The 16,973-nt window shown below is 37.0% G+C and overlaps 1 pseudogene; it reads right to left on the bottom strand.

The window, feature by feature from the left end:
- Nucleotides 1-9,219: 9,219 nt before the first annotated feature.
- On the bottom strand, nt 9,220-16,973 carry LOC149821196 (L-galactono-1,4-lactone dehydrogenase 1, mitochondrial-like; annotated as a pseudogene).

Below are 16,973 nucleotides of genomic sequence, written 5' to 3'. Positions count from 1 at the left end.
ATTCAAATCATTTGGTTTTATTTATCTTAAAATTTTCTTTTTAGAAAACATGTGGGCCCACTCTAAGGTGGCGCCACACTAAAAAAATAATAATTTCAAAAACCTTTTTTTTAAGAAATTCTTTCTTTCCTTATTTCTTTTTTTTTATGTCATTTATTCTAGCAAGAGGAAGTGGAGCCCACTAGGGAGGTTGACCTCCTCCCCTCTCTCTTCTTTCCTTTCTTCTCCCTTTCCCTCTTTCCTTTCCCCCTCCTCTCTTCTTTCCTTTCTTCTTCCTTCTCTTCTTTCCCTTTTCTTCCTTCCTTTCTTTCCTTTCTTCCTTCTCTCTTCTTTCCTTTCTCTTTATCGCCACCCTCTCCTATTAATCCCTCTCTTTCTTTCCAATTCCCCAACAACAAGAAGAGACCCACGGCTGGAACTCTCTCTCTTTCTCTCTTCCTCTTTCACGCATTCCCCCTTGGCTCCCTTTGCTTCTTCTCTTTTTCAGCCCCTCCAACCAGTGCAACCACTTGCTTCAGCCCCGCCAGCCGGTGCAACCACTTGCTTCAGCCCCTCCAGCCGGTGCAACTAACTGCTTCAAGCTCTTCCTTGCTTCAGCCATTCCATTGCAGCCCTTCAGCCGGTTCAAGTGTAAACCCAAGGAGACACCCAGCCAGTCCTTTTCAACTAAGGTCCCAAGGAACCTAATGCCCATTTTCTATTTCACAGCATAGGGATCTGTGTCATACTGCTGAAAATTTTATTTATGTGTTTGAACAAGCATGAAACAATAGATGTTAAATGTCAATGCTATGCGAGTGAGATGATATGTCCGATAGATGGATCATATCTCTCCTTTCAACAACAAATATCAAATAAATATCGTATCTCTATGATTTTCTTTTGTTTTATTGTTGTTTTCATGTAGATTGCATATTCTAGGCATTGCATTTAGTTTACTTTACTGTTTTACATGTGTTTCATTAATAACTGTCTAGTGGTCTATAGGTTTTAATTCATACGTGTAGAACAATCGTTATTTCATGTAGCAATTTTTGTCAATAAATCTCGAAAATTTCATGCTGAATGCCAAAATTAGCCAATATGAATGAATATAACTTCAAAGAATATTTTCTGAGGAATTTAAGAAAATCATTTGAGAAATGCAGTGAATTTCAAAATATCCTAAGAGTGTAGGCTGAATGTGGCTTATACGAAGATGACAAATCTGAGTCTCGTTCTTTTTCTGACTATGGCCATAAATACAAATTCCACTGAGTTTGTCAACTCCCTAAAAGCTCATACACGTGTTATTCATGTCAACCATAGTGGATTTCAAAAATGCATGAATTGTCATTCTTCAGATATCAGAATTTATGAAAGCAAACTATATGCAATGCATCCTATTCTATGCAGAAATGTAACTCTATAAACACCCCAATTTTCACCCTTATTTAGTGTTTGCATTTTATGTGCCATTGCATATCATTGCATGCATTTAACATATCACCTCACTGCATTGCGTAGCATTACATCTCATTTTCGAGATCCAGTACTCCTATTTTCAAAATCTTTCAATCCAGATTCGATTTTAAAACTTGTCTTTCAAGATCAATTTCACAAACCTGGGTTTTTGCATCAATATTTTCTAATTGTTAACCCCCAGGATCTTGTTTTCTTGAAAAAAACAATCTGGATTGGTTTTAAACTCAATTTCAATTGATTTTAATCCTCAGATGAGACCCACTTAGGTGGTGTTGCTTCTGGATTCCTTTATTTATCAAAAATTTTCAAAAATTTTAGAGTCCTAGTTGGATCAAAACTCTGTCTTTTCATCTTTTTAAAACTCCATTTTGATTTTAAACCAGATATAGTCATATCCCTTGCCCATTCATATCATTTTTGGCCAAAATCTCATAATCCCAATCCGATCAAGACTCTTTTTTCAGAGTCCTAATTGGACCAGGACTCTTTTTTCAGAGTCCCAATCGGATCAGAATTCTACCTTTTACTACCATTTTACATATTTTTGAGAAAACCTTTCAAAATATTTTATTTTGGCCAAAATTCTAGAGTGAAAGTCGAATTAGGACTCTTTCCCATAATCCTAATCGAATCAGGGTTCTATCCCGATTTCACCCTTTACTCCTGTTCTTCATTTGTTTTCAAAACCCCCTCGCCTAATTTTTAAAACCTTCTATTTTAGCCAAAATTCTAGAGTTCTAATTGGACCAGGATTCTTTTTCCAGAGTTTCAATCAGATTATGACTCTATCTTTTACCGCCATTCTGCCTGTTTTGAACCAAATCTTTCAAAATCTCTCAAAGAGAAGTAAAAAACTCAGAGTTTTTGTTAAACCAGGACTCTGTTCGAAGAGTCCCAGTTGGATCAGGACTCTGACCCTGATTTCATTTTTGAGAGAATCTTTCCAAAATCTCTTTATTTATCTTTCCAAATTTCAAATTTGCTACACTTCTATCACATGGTTCCAAAATTCTAGGATTTTATTATAGAGACCTGATCGAATCAGGACTCTATCCCAGGGTCCTGATCGAATCAAGACTCTATCCTGAGTTCATTTTCTCACTTCATTTTTACTGGTTTTCAAAAGTTCTTTTTAAAATCTCATCATTTGCTTTGCAAAAAACCGAAATTCTCAGAGTTCTAATCGAATTAGGACTCTTTTTTAGAGTCCTGATTGTACCAGAACTCTAACCTGACTTCAATATTTACCTCATTTTCACCTATTTTCCAAAATCTTCTCATCTATTTTCTTAGAAAATCCAGAATTTTGAGTCCTAGGAAAATTAGGACTCTGCTCCTAGAGTCCCAGTTGGATTAGGACTCTGTCTTGATTTCACAGTTCGTTGCTATTTTCACTGCTTTTGCAAAAGCTTTCATCTGTTTTTTAGAAAAGACTCAAATTCTAGAGTTTTAGTTCGATCAAGACTCTGTCTCAGAGTCCTAATCTGATTAGAACTCTATTCTGAATCTTGTTTTACCTCCATTTTCACCTTCTTAACTTGTTTTTTAAAATAATTAGGTCATTTTATGGAATTTCAGTTGATTCAGGACTCTATTTCAGAATTCTGATTGAGTTAGAACTCTAACTTTGGTTGTATTTTCTGACTTATTTTACCAATTCTGATAAAATCATTCAAAAACTTTATCATTTGGCTTTCAAAATTCTAAAATCTCAGAGTCCTAATTGGTTCATGACTTTGGTTCAGAGTTTCAGTTCGCTTAGAACTTTATTTTTAAAATCTTTGAATTTCAGCTATTGATTTTAACCCCTTTTCAAAGCTATTTTTAGTCTTTATTTTAAATTTTTCAAAAACTTTGATGTGGGGCCCACTCAGTTGATGCCATATCTGGAAGAGTTCTGACCCAGTCAGGACTCTATGTCATTTCAAACTTTCAATTTAAAGTCTACTTTTGAATATCTTTTGAAAAACCTCTTATTTTCAAGTTTTAAAATTCTTTTTGAAAATTCATGTGGGGCCCACTCGAGGTAGTACCACATTTGAAGAAGTCAGGGTTAGACTAGGGTTAGTCAGTGTCCTACTTAGGTTAGATGTCTAGGTGAGTCAAAGTTTATTTTTAAAACTTCCATTTTTACTTTTGTTTTTAACTTTGATTTTTAAAAGCTTTAAAAATTAGGGTTTTCAAAAACCTAAATGGGGCCCACACTAGGTGGCGCCACATTGGGATCTTTTAGGGTTTAATTAGGACTCATATTAGGTAGTTAGTTATAGGGGTAGGATAGTAATCTCTCACCCCCCCCCCCCCCCCCATTTGACCTATCTTTAAGAGTTTAAAACAATTAGAATTCTTCCTAATTAGGTTTAGAATTTTCTATTTAAAGAAGCAAGAGGGGGGGGGGGGACCCCTATTCTTCTATCACATCAATTCTTGGAGTTTCTCTTTCCTCTCCAGCACCTCTCCTTCCTTCTTAGCAATTGCATCCCCCAAGGTGAGTTTCTATAACATTATTTCATAATTTTTATTAGTTTTTTATGATTTTATCATGATTTCACTATGGACGCCCCCTTTGTTCATAGTTTTTAACCATGGATCTCATCCAAAAACCCCAAAAATGAATAAAAAAGATGATCTAACTCAGTTTGGAGATGTTTTCTAAGATTTTAATCCATTAAAATCATTATAAATACATTTTTTTATGTTCTTAATTGATGAAATATGCGATTTACCCGTTAAATGGGCTAAATCCATATTTTCAAAGGGTAAATCAATTCCATCCATGGATTCCTTATATATATTTTTATATTTTTATTATATTAGTATTTATTTCATATATTCTAGCATTAAATTAAGTTTTGTTAGTCTGTTCATGTATTTTTTATTAGTTTTCATGTTTAAATTAGTTGTTTTTAGTGTTTTATTAGATTTTCGTGTGTTTTGATTCGAGGTTTGTAGAAATCATGTTGTTTCATGTTTAAATATTCAGTAGAAAATTTTGATTTTTTTATGTTTAGTCCATGGATTTGTCAGTAAGTCTTTGTAAAAAAATCAGAAGGTTTTGGGTTCAGGAATTCTATAAAAAAAATAAAAAGTCAAATCGTGATTCCTGTTACTTAAAATCGCTATTGATATTCAGGTGTAAGTTGCAGATGTGATATTTTTGTCATTCGAGATTCGATTCATGATCTGTAAATTGTAGTAGCTTTGTATTAGAATCTATTCTTTTTTATAATTTTATTATATTTTTCTGCTACTGTCTGCTATTTTTTCTCTGTCATAAAGTAGGATCAACTCCTTAGAACTCGTTATGCTTTATTCAAACCCTAAATCAACTTTTGTTGATCGTATCTCCCTAACTGGAGATTTGATTGATGATCTATAAAAAAGGAAACTCTTTATTTATCTATCTTCTATTCACTGATAAAATTTTATAATTTTTTGATATGGTTTGTTATTTTTTCCTGTATTTAAAACCAGAAGTATCTATTTTGATAGATTTTATATTTGTTAAATTCAAGTACAGATTGTCGGAGCGATATCTCCCTAACCGAAGATGATTTTTCCAATTTGTAAAAAAGAGAATCTTTTTTGTTTTGTCTATTAGTTCTCTATAAAATTTTATGAATTTCTATAGTGAATTGACCCCTAATTTGGGTCTAACACTGAGACAGGTACGTGTTCGTGGGTAAATATAGCATATTTTAGAGTTTTTATGCAAATTTTGAATTGAAATAATATCAAAATTGAATTTTTATGATTATAATTTAATTTTAGGGTTATCAGAAGTGCAGGTGTCGATTATTATCAATTTTAAAACTCATTTGATGCTCAAATTGATTAAATTTCAAAATAGGGTGCCCAGAGGATCCTAAAACACTGACAAAATCATGTTTTTTGTGATATTTTATATTTTCTTCATAAAAGTTCATGTTTTTAGGGTTTTTTCATGTTTAGAATCATGCTAGGACATTGCATATTCGATTTGGTTTTGATTTGAGCCTTTTTGAGCCCTAAATCCAAAATTTTACCAAAATATTTTCTGAAAATCCTGATTTCAAGCCAGTAGTCTTGTTTTCAGGGGTATTTTTGTCAATTTTCCCAAAATTCCAAATTTTAAAGTTATTTATTTATATTATTTCTTCAGTTTTATTTCATATTTCATTATGTTTATATCAGGGAAATCATGGAAATGGCTTATATCTAGATAAATATAGTAATTTCCAAATATTACTGGATAAATCTAGAAAAGCCAATATATCTTTACTAACAAGTTTTTTAGTTTTGCAGGTACATTCAAGAATGTATTTCTTTTAGTTTTCTTTATTTAAATTCAGATGATTCTATGTTATAAATAACATTAGACAATGAATAAAAAAGAAACATTATTCTCTAATTTATTACTACAAACATGTTCAACACGAAGTTTAAACAAACTATTATCTAAATACCCCTTGCCAATAAAGGTTCCAGAATGTAAAATAACAACTTTATTACATTTAAAATTAAATTCATAACTCTCTCTAACTAGACATGACCCACTTAAAATATTCCTTCTAACTACAGGCACATGATGTACTCTATGTAGAGAAAGAACTCGTCTTGAAGGAAACTTTAGATCCACACGTCCAATCCCCAACACCTTTGCAGCAGTGGAGTTGCCCCTAGTCACGAATCTACCTTTAGCAGCCTGGTATGAGAGAAAGACAAACTTATCAGCACATACGTACACATTAGACCCAGTGTCAACCAACCACCCAATTGGCTCATAAGCAAGATAAATTTGAGGGTTAACAGAGACATACTCAGTGCTGGTACCAACGACCTCAGTCACCAAGTTGACTTGAGACCTGAGTCACCATGTTGACTTGAGGAGTATCATCTGTGGTCCCATGAGCTTTGGCCTTCTTGGAAGAACATTTCTTGGTCCAGTTCTCAACCTGTCCACAATTTCAACACGGTTTGCTCTTTGTCTTTTTCTGGATTTTGGCCTTAGGTTTGAATTGGTTTTTCATTGCAGTTTTAGATTTTTGACCCTTGCCTTTAAAAGATCCGCTCATCATATTGACTTTAAGCTGTTCAGATGGTATCACAACTTGTTTCTGACTCCTATGCTCTTCTTCAATAGCTATGGCTACCATAAGATCATCCAGAGAGATCTTTCATCTACGGTGCTTGAGAGACATACCAAAGTCTACCCAAGACTTAGAAAATTTTTCCACGATGGTCATTACTTGAAACTTCTCAGAAAGTTTCATATCAGCCTCAGCCAAACTATGGAGCAACAACAAAAACTCATGTGCCTGTTCAGTGACAGACTTGCCCTCAACAATCTGGTACTTCAAAAACTTGGCAGCTGAGTACTTTTCAAGACCTTGGTCTTTGGTATTGTACTTTTTGTCAAGTTGATCCCATAAAGCTTTAGCAGTGGTAGAGGAGGAACTGTATACGTCGAACAAAGTGTTGGATAGGGACAACAGAATGCAACCACGATATATACCATCCTTCTCTTTCCATGCTACTGCCACAGTAACAGAGGCTGAATCAGGTACGGTTTCAGAAATAGTAGGGCATTCGAATTCCAGAACAGAAATCAAGCTTATAGTCGTGAATTAGATTTTCATACGTTGTTGCCAATGAGTAAAATTCTAATTGACAAATTTTTCAGGCATACCGGACATGTCTACTTTCGGTATAAAACTAGATGAAGTCGACATGCTTAAAATCTTCTCTAAGACTGATAGATCATATTTCAGATCACATCGTTTCACAATCAACATCATGATATAAATTCAAATAGGTATTAACACAATAAACATGATTAACAGTCGATCGAAACAAAAACAGGGAGCAGACATGTCGATTTCCATATTATACCGAAATTCAGACAAATACAAAGGACCAAATAGATGCACAAAACATAATAAAAACAACAGTAACATGTTAATACTATGTAACAGGCTAAGGCGTATGAAAATACTCCCCTTAGAAAAGATTTGCCCCCACATACGGTGCAAAAAAGGTCCGACGTCCTTCCCTCAGGATACAATAGCCCCGACGATCTGGATCGGTGCACTTCGATGGTATATCGCCCTTCGAAGACAACCTCTTAGAATCGCTGTTGCAGAAAACCTCTTTCTGGAAAAACGCAGGAGAGAGAGAGAGAGAGAGAGAGAGAGAGAGAGAGAGAGAGAGAGAGAGAGAGAGAGAGAGAGAGAGAGAGAGATAAAAGCAGAAACCTTTCACGTTCTGTGAATATCTGCGGTAACCCTCTAACCATGCCCTTTTTATAACCACTGAACGGTTACAAAAGACGTGGAAGAGACCCGTTACCATTCGATCCAACAGATCGATCCATTATTCATTCTGCTTTTTCTCTTTATTTTAATCCAAATAAAAAAAGTAATACGGGACAAAAAGGACATTGGACTTAGAATAAATATGACTCTTTAATTACCTGAGCCCGGCGGGCGCACACACGTGTATGGTAGTCATCCTACTCCCTTGTTATTTGGAACAAGTGTTAGAATCTTCATGTAGGTTATAAAGCCCACAACTTTCTTGAGATTCTTTAATATGAGACTATACCACATTATCAAAGTCCAAACACACTCTGTAAAGGAGTGGTCCTAAAGTTTTCTTTATTTGAATTCTCTCCTCTCTGCGTTACAGAGAAAAAAAAAGAAGAAGAAGCAAGATCACGATAATTCTGCTCAAACCTAAGTGATTTCACTGCAACTTCTCAAACCAAAACAGCACAACCTGCCTTGAGAATTTGAATAACCAGGTGTAAGTTCCATATACACTTACTCTTCCAGATCTTAAACTGGAAAAGTAAAGAATGCCCATTTGGTTGTTTCAGACATGAATTACCATTAGAACTCTAGATGATAGGGGAACCGTGCATTGTCGATTCCTCCCGTCCATTTTTTTTCTTTTTTGTTTTAAATGATGAGGAACCTTGCAGAGAACTGGGTTGCATAATGGGGCTGCCCCCTGTGAGATAGACCTGGGAAGAGTTCACGACTACCCTGCTTTACGTGCCCCAACCAGCGAAAAGCTACGAACACACTTGCAGCAGCGGGATTTGATCTGGTCTTCACACACCCCTCTGGCCCTGCTATATAAAGCAGTCCTACATATCCTTGGAGCACTAATTCTGCTTCCGATGTTTGCATAGAATTGCAGTAGTACCATGATCAGCTGTGGATCAATATGGACAAATCTCCATTTTTCTTGAGATGTACGGCCCATAAGCATCACTACTAAGATAAACCCAGTTTACACAAATGACATCCCATGTTAAAATTTGCCATACACCCTTGGAAAAAATATAACAAATTATAATTATATGGGAGCCATTTAATAGAGGTGAAACATCCCAAAATTTGCTTATTCTTTTTTACTGCTGCGACCAAGAAAACAAGAATAGCAATTCTAGTAGCTAATAGAAAATGAACAAGAAAAGATAAAACACAACAAATCTCTAAAGGGAATGAAAAGAGATCCTCAGAGGGCCAATGGGCAATGGAGACAACGAGAGAGAGATCGGTTGCCAGGGAGAACAAAGAGACGTGAATATGTGATCCTTATTATGATTTCAAGTTTGGGAAAAAGCTACTCATACAACCATCGCTACTTGATGAAGATATGGCTGCAATGAGGGGTGGAGACTAGCAGAAAGAAGAGGAGCTCGATAGCAGCAACAGTAAACGAATCCACCCACTCCACTGACAAAGAATCAACACTGTCAAACAAATTTTATGTCGACTTCTCTAGCTGCTCTGATGGGAATAACTTCTCCAGAGTGCCATTGGAAAGAATTCTGTTGGGATCCAACTCGCTGCGTACTTTGTTATAGGCATCAACAGTGAAACGTTTCCTGAGCCTTTCTTGTAGCTCATGGAGCTCATCTTTGTCTCTTGTAACCTGCAATGTAGCAAAGAATGTCAAAATAGCTTTGTTTCAAGTGGCAGGACAGAAAAGTGACATCGTTCAATACTCCACAGTCCAGTGAACGAACAAAGTTCACGAACTCTAGAAAACAGAAATAACAGTGGACTTGGCCCAGGAATGAGCAATGAGATGCAATAGAATTAGAACAAAGCTTATTCAAAATTCAATAGAAGATTAGTTGACTAAGCAACTATAGCTTTTGACCACAGCTTGCCCCAAACCAAAGAAAAATTTCTATACTCAAGCTAGTTTGATGATGACCTCAATTTTAGCCCAATGTTCGTATGCATAATACTTGTCCCATAGTTCAGTTTGTGTCAAATCACGGTACTTAAAGAACTCATCTGTTATCTCTTTCCTTTGTCATGCGTCCATAGTCGGCAGGTACATGATTATACCAACCTACAAAACAAAAGAAACAAGAGAATTTGCGAGCCATAGCTGACAGCATCATCGTGAATATTGAAGTTATAAATTTCCTCTATCTGAATCCTCTTTTATTGTTCCTATTTTGAGGTTAAAAAGTAAAATCATCAAAATAGTAACAGAGTTTAATATCTAAGTTTTACCTTAAGAAATACAAGGTTATGAAAAAATAAAAGAAAAAAAGCATGGCTCTAAATGCAGGGACAACCCATCACCATTATATAGATCCTACTGATGCAGAGTTATTAAATGGCTGGCTCTAAATGGGAACTAATAAAAAAATGAAAAACTTGAAAGTCACTAGATTTTTGGATACCGAAGAATCACCAAACTGATTCATGCTGAACTCAGAGGACCTTATGCACAATTGAAAATAAACTGGAAGACAAATGAACTAACATTTCTTACTGAAAAGTGAAAACCTGGCAAACAAGCTTGACCTAGTTCTGTGAATAGGGTAAAACAAATACTTAGAAAAATAGAGGTTGCCAAAGTGACTAACCCAGGAGAATATGTCATCTTCAGCCAAGCTTGAAGCTGGGCTCATGCTGCTCTTACTTCTAGCAGTCCAACGCTGCTCAATAGGGGCAGGAGCTGGTACCCCTTCTTTCTCTATGAGTTTCTTCAGCACTTCTATATAGCTAAGATCTTTCATGCTAGGCTTTGAAAGTGTTCCAACAGGAAAGCATGTCTCTGAGACCCACTGCTGATCACCTCCACAATCAAATCCAAGAATTTCATCACTCCAACCCACTCTGTAACCCTCTGACTTCCTCCAGTATTCAGCCTCAGCAAGATTCACTCGTCTCACATAGTCCTTGTTGAAGGGGTAAAGTACAATAAGCTTATCTCGAAGCTCTGTAAATGAAAGCTCATTAACATCATGCTCATCCTCCTTTTCTGGGCTGTCACTTGCATTTTCTCCAACTCTGTAAATAGCCATGCGATACTATTTATAAGTATATACAATAACATGAGAAACAGATGCAAGTAGCCATGCCATACTATTCAGAAGTACACATATATAACAAGAGGAACAGATGATAGGAAACACTACTGCTACTGCTACTGCTATTGCTATTGCTACTACCACTACCACTACTGCCGCTGCTGCTATTACTGGTCCTGCTACTACTACGAATAATAACAATAATAAACATTGTAGTCATTGCTATATTTGAAATGAAACAACAACAAATACAAGAGAATACCACTAAGGGCCACAAGAGAGCACAAATACAAAATGACCACTAATGGGTCAATCACAATGTCACAATGGAGATAATCACAAAACGCAAAATCACAATAGAATCACAATATAAAAATATAATTTGTATTGAGCCACAATAATTGCTTAGAAAAAGCACACATACACAAAAGGGAAGGTGTCAAACTAGTTGTTGGACTAGCCCCCAATGGTCATATTTATAACCGTTGGGAGCAGCCCAACGACTAGTTGGTCTGTCCCAACAGTCGCATGAACTGAAATAAATAAACAAAAAGATAAAAACAGAACTACAAAACTGCCCCTACTCGGCCGACCCTATTACAAAAAATGAAATGCCCAAAATACCCCTGATATATATATATATATATATATATATATATATATATATATATATATATATATATATATATATATATATATACAAAACAACCATATTTTAACAATATCTTTATTTTTGCTGTCTTGTTGCCATTGCAATTATTGTTACTATTGTTGATGCTGCTATTCTTTTATAGAGCGGTTCACAAGTTATGGGGGAAAAGAGGGGACAAATTTAAGGAAATAAAAAACCACTTCTTTCTTAGGTAATCCGGTGGGCAAGACAAAACATAAGTCCATCTGAATCTTGGAATAGTAAGCTACCATTTTCAATTGAAATCAGAATAGTTGGTTTTACCTGTATTTTTTAGATGATTCAAGGTATAGATCACGGACATGTTGCAGTGCTTCATCCTTCCCATACTTGGGGACAAACTTTGGTGGAAATTTACTTTTAGAAGGGGAATTGTATTGGACCACCACAACAGTGTCGGTGTATGGAATCCACAAATATTTAAGATGCTTATTCTCTGCTAGCCATTTTCTGAAAAGTGAAACAGAAAAAAAACTGAATAGGAATTTGACACTGCTACAGTCACTGGAACCAAATGTCTCACAAACCATTTGTCCATACAAGTAAACCTATTTGCTTGACAAAAACATGGCAATCCTCTTTCCAGCAAAATGAAAATGATAAACAATTCATCAGATGTAAACAGTAATTACTTGTGATTCTTTGTTATCTCTTTAATGTTTGAGACAAATGTGTGTTCAACCAGTTGATGTCTGTCAACACATTGGATGGTTACCTCAGCTACCACACCAAGTCCTCCAAAACCACAGTGTGCCAGATAAAACAGTTCTGGATCCTTTTCGCTTGAAACTTCTATTGTACCCTTGGCAAGGGTAACTAGTTTCTGGAAGTGGAAACATTACAACTGTTGAGTAATGAGGGTAACAAAAATTCACACAGAAGCAATATAAGATTTAACAAAGGCACAATCAAAACACAACACAAGGGTTTACGTGGTTCGGTCAACCCGACCTATATCCACAGGGCACAGAGAGAATAATCCACTATAATAAGAGTAGATAGTACAATGTAGAGAGTACAACGTCCAATAGTTTGCCCAAAGCTAAAGAGAATAACAACAAAGGAATCACAGGAAGAGAGGGATACAAGATTACCTCTCGGGTGCACAACCTGAGTTAAAACCCACACCACAACCAACACCTCTCTATGAGGATCAATGCGTGGTAATAAACCTTCTTCCTTTCTCTTTTTCTCTCCACTCTCTCTCTCTCTCTCTCTACACGTTGCACACAGCCACTCTGCTCACATCACTCTGCTCTTCTCCCACCACCACACAACCTCTGCACCCCTATTTATAGATGACATAAAACCTTCTAGACTCATTCGAGAAACCAAAGGGGTTTTGGCCCTTCAACTTCCTCTACATTAATGGGAAGTGGATGACTATTCTACTTCCTCACATCATTAATGGAGGGTTAGGGCTGGCCCTTCAACTTCTCATGCATTAATGGGAAGTAGTGGGTGGCTATTCCACTTCCCCACACCATTAATGAGGGATAGGGTTGGACCCAACAATCTCCCCCTCTAACCCAAGGGGATACTCCAATTCAACTAATCAATTGGAGTCCATGCCGGCCAGCTGCAACATGTATTTTGTTTCTCCATCGATAAGGCCTTTGTCAGCATATCTGCAACATTATCATTTGTGGAGATCTTTGCAAGATGAAGTAATTTTTTCTCAAACACATCTCGGATCCAATGGTACCTGATATCTATATGCTTTGACTTTGAGTAAAAACTTGGATTCTTGGCGAGATGAATGGCACTCTGACTCTCGCAGTACACCAAGTATTTGTCTTGCTCTAAACCCAACTCCTTCAAGAATCTTTTCATCCATAGCATCTCTTTGCAAGCTTTTGTAAGAGCAATGTACTCTGCCTCAGTAGTAGACAAAGCAATACACCTTTACAATTTTGATTGTCATGATATAACTCCCCCTGCAAAAGTGAGTACAAAACCTGATGTGGACTTTCTTATATCAATATCTCCAGCCATATCTGCATCTGTGTAACCTGTCAAGACAGGTGGTCTACCCCCAAAGCTTAAACAAAATTTGGAGCTCTCTCTAAGATATCTAAAGATCCACTTTACTACTGTCCAATGCTTTTTTTCTAGATTTGCAAGAAATCTGTAGCAACACCTACTGCATATACGATGTCTGGTCTCGTACATACCATCGCGTACATCAAGCTTTCGACTGCTGAAGCATAAGGAACTTTCTTCATTTTCTCCTTCTCCTCGTCACTTGATGGACTCTGCTTTGAGTTCAACTTAAAGTGACCTGCAAAAGGAAAACCAACTGTCTTTGCATTGTTCATACTGAACCTGTCCAACACCTTCTCGATGTACTTCTCCTGTGATAACCATATCTTCTTGGTTTTTCTATCACGAGAGATCTACATGCCCAATATTTTCTTTGATGACCCCATGTCCTTCATTGCAAAGGTCTTACTCAGTTCCTTCTTGAGCCTGTCAATTATAGACATATCTTTTCCAAGGATAAGCATATCATCAACATATAATAAGAGAATAACAAAATTCTCACCGAACCATTTTATGTAGACACAATGATTTGAAGCCGATCTATTGTATCCATTTTCAACCATAAATGAATCAAATTTCTTGTACCACTGTCTTGGAGCTTGCTTCAGCTCATACAAGCTCTTTTTCAACCTGCAGACAAGATTTTCTTTATCTTTGACTCTGAAGCCTTCTGGTTGCTCTATGTATATCTCCTCCTCCAAATCATCATGGAGGAAAGCAGTCTTCACATCTAGCTGCTCAATCTTCAAGTTCAGGCTAGCAGCAATACCTAGAGCAACACGAATAGAAGACATTTTAACAACAGGAGAGAAAATCTATTCAAAGTCAATACCTTGCTTTTGACCAAAGCCTTTCACAACCAATCTGGCTTTGTACTTTGGTTGAAAACTTTGTTCTTGAGTCTTCAACCTGAAAACCCACTTGTTCTTCAAAGCCTATCTACCTTTTGGTAGTTCCACCAAGTCATAAGGCAATGCATCTATCTCATCATGCATAGCTATTAGCCACTGCTCTTTCTGCTCACACTCATGTGCTTTCTGGTAACTCTCTGGTTCACCTGCATCAGTAAGCATCACATACTCATGTGGAGAATACCTTTTGAAAGGTTGTGACTCTCTGGAAGATCTTCTCAGCTAGGGTTCTAGAGGAGGTTGTTCTCCAACTTCTTCCTGCTCAACATGGCCTGCAGGTAAATCAACATCAGCCTTTGCATCATCTTCCTACATTGCTCTTCCTTTAACTTGTGCCACTGGAGCAGTAACTGGATCCAAGTGGATAGATCCACCTGCAGAAGTCTGAATTGGCACCTCTTTCTTGATATCTTCAAGTGTCTGGTCTTCAAAGAATACCACGTCTTTGGATCTGAATACCTTCTACTTCTCTGAATCCCATAGCCTGTAGCCGAATTCAGCATCACCATATCCCAGAAAAATGCATTGCCTCATCTTATCATCAAGCTTGGACCTTTCCTCCTTGGGAATATGTGCAAATGCCCTGCATCCAAATACTCTCAGGTGCTTATAGAACACATATTTTCCTGACCACACCCTATCTGCAACATTATTTGCTAAGGCATGAGCAGGAGACAAGTTGATCACATCAACTGTTGTCCTTAAAGCCTCACCCCAGAATTTATTTGGTAGCTTGGACTGTGCAAGCATACACCTGATTTTTTCTGCAATTGTACGGTTCATCCTTTCTGCAACTGCATTAAGCTGAGGGGTACCTAGAACTGTCAACTCATGGCGAATTCCATGAATTTTATAATATTCATGGAATGGACCTGTGTACTCGCCACCATTATCTGACCTAATGCATTTCAACCGTTTTCCTGTTTCCTCTCAACCATAGCATGAAATTGCTTGAATATATCAAGAACCTGATCCTTGGTTTTCAGAGGGTATGCCCAAACTTTCCTGGAGAAGTCATCTATAAAAGTAACAAAATAAAATACATCACTGAAAGTTTTCACATCAGTAAAACCATTAGCAGTTTTTATTCTCAGAGGACCACAAACATCAGTATAAACTCGCTCTAGAATGTGAGATTTTCTATGAAAGGAATTTCTAACAAAAGATACTCTATGTTGCTTACCAGCTAAGCAATAAACACACAGGTTTAGATGTGTACCTTTTAACTCTGGAAGATGCTCCTTCTTAGCAAGAATCTGCAAGCCCTTCTCACTCATGTGGTCTAATCGACTGTGTCACAAATCAATAGAAGAGTCCTCAGCTATATTCAACTGTCCCTTGTATACCTTGCCTTGCATCTTATAAAGAGTAGAACACCTCTTTCCTCTGGCCTGAACCAATGACCCGCTGCTGAGTTTCCACTGTCCTTGGCTGAAAACACTACTTCCGCCCACTTCATCAAGCTTTCCTACTGAAAGCAAATTCAGCCTTAAGTCTGTAACATGTCTGACATCCTTAAGCACCAACATGTACTCAAGACTAGTCCGGAGATGAATATCTCCAATCCCTATAATTTCTAATTTTCCTATGTTTTCCATTCGGACAACACCAAAATTACCAGTCCTGTATATACTGAAATACTCTCTCCGTGGTGTGGCATGGTACGAGGCTCTTGTGTCTATGACCCAATATGTATCCTGGCACACATAGGTACATGGATCATTAGTAGTAGACAAAATCACAAGCTCACCTTCAACTGTGACTGTGGTATCTTCTTTGGTTTCTGATGATTCTGTCTCTTTCCCTTTTTCTGATTTTTCTTTGGCTCTTTGCACTGATTCTGAAAGTGCCCTTTCTTTTTACAATTGTAGCAAATGATGTTCTTCCTTGACCTGAACTTGCTCCTATATCTGCGATCATTTTTCATGTCCTTTGACCAACCCTTGCCTTTGGATGAACTCACCATCAATCCTTCACCAGAATCCTCATTTGGTGATGGTCTTCTCCTAATTTCATTTGAAATGAGCGTATCTGTGACCTCTTCCATATCCAATGTTTCTTTTCCATAAATTATGGTTGTCACGAGATGCTCATAGGACGAGGATAATGAGGTTAGTAACAACAAAGTTTTATCCTCATCTTCAAGTTTAACATCCAAACTAAACAGACCAGCAATAATCTTATTAAACACACTGAGATGGTCAAGAATGAGAGTACCTTTCTTCATACGAAGACTATAAAGTTGTTTCTTGAGGTGTAACTTGTTGGACAAGTTCTTGGTCATATAGAGGCTCTCTAGCCGCAACTACAATCTCACCGTTGTCCTCTCTTCCATCACGTTACACATAACTTCATCTGATAGACACAACTCAATTACACCAGCGACCCTCAAGTCAAGATCATCCCATTCATCATCGGTCATAGTCTCTGGCTTATTCGCATTCTCGACAAGAGCCTTGTGCAACCCTTGATGTGCAAGTAGAGCCTTCACCCTTCTTTGCCATAAAGAGAAGTTTCCTTTGTCATCAAACCTCTCCAT

The sequence above is a fragment of the Nuphar pumila genome, chromosome 12, assembly GCF_984573655.1.
Source record: "Nuphar pumila chromosome 12, dmNupPumi1.hap1.1, whole genome shotgun sequence".
In the NCBI taxonomy this organism is placed as follows: Eukaryota; Viridiplantae; Streptophyta; class Magnoliopsida; order Nymphaeales; family Nymphaeaceae; genus Nuphar; species Nuphar pumila.
Note: the sequence above shows the minus strand (reverse complement) of the source record. Positions and strands in the feature narration are given on the sequence as shown.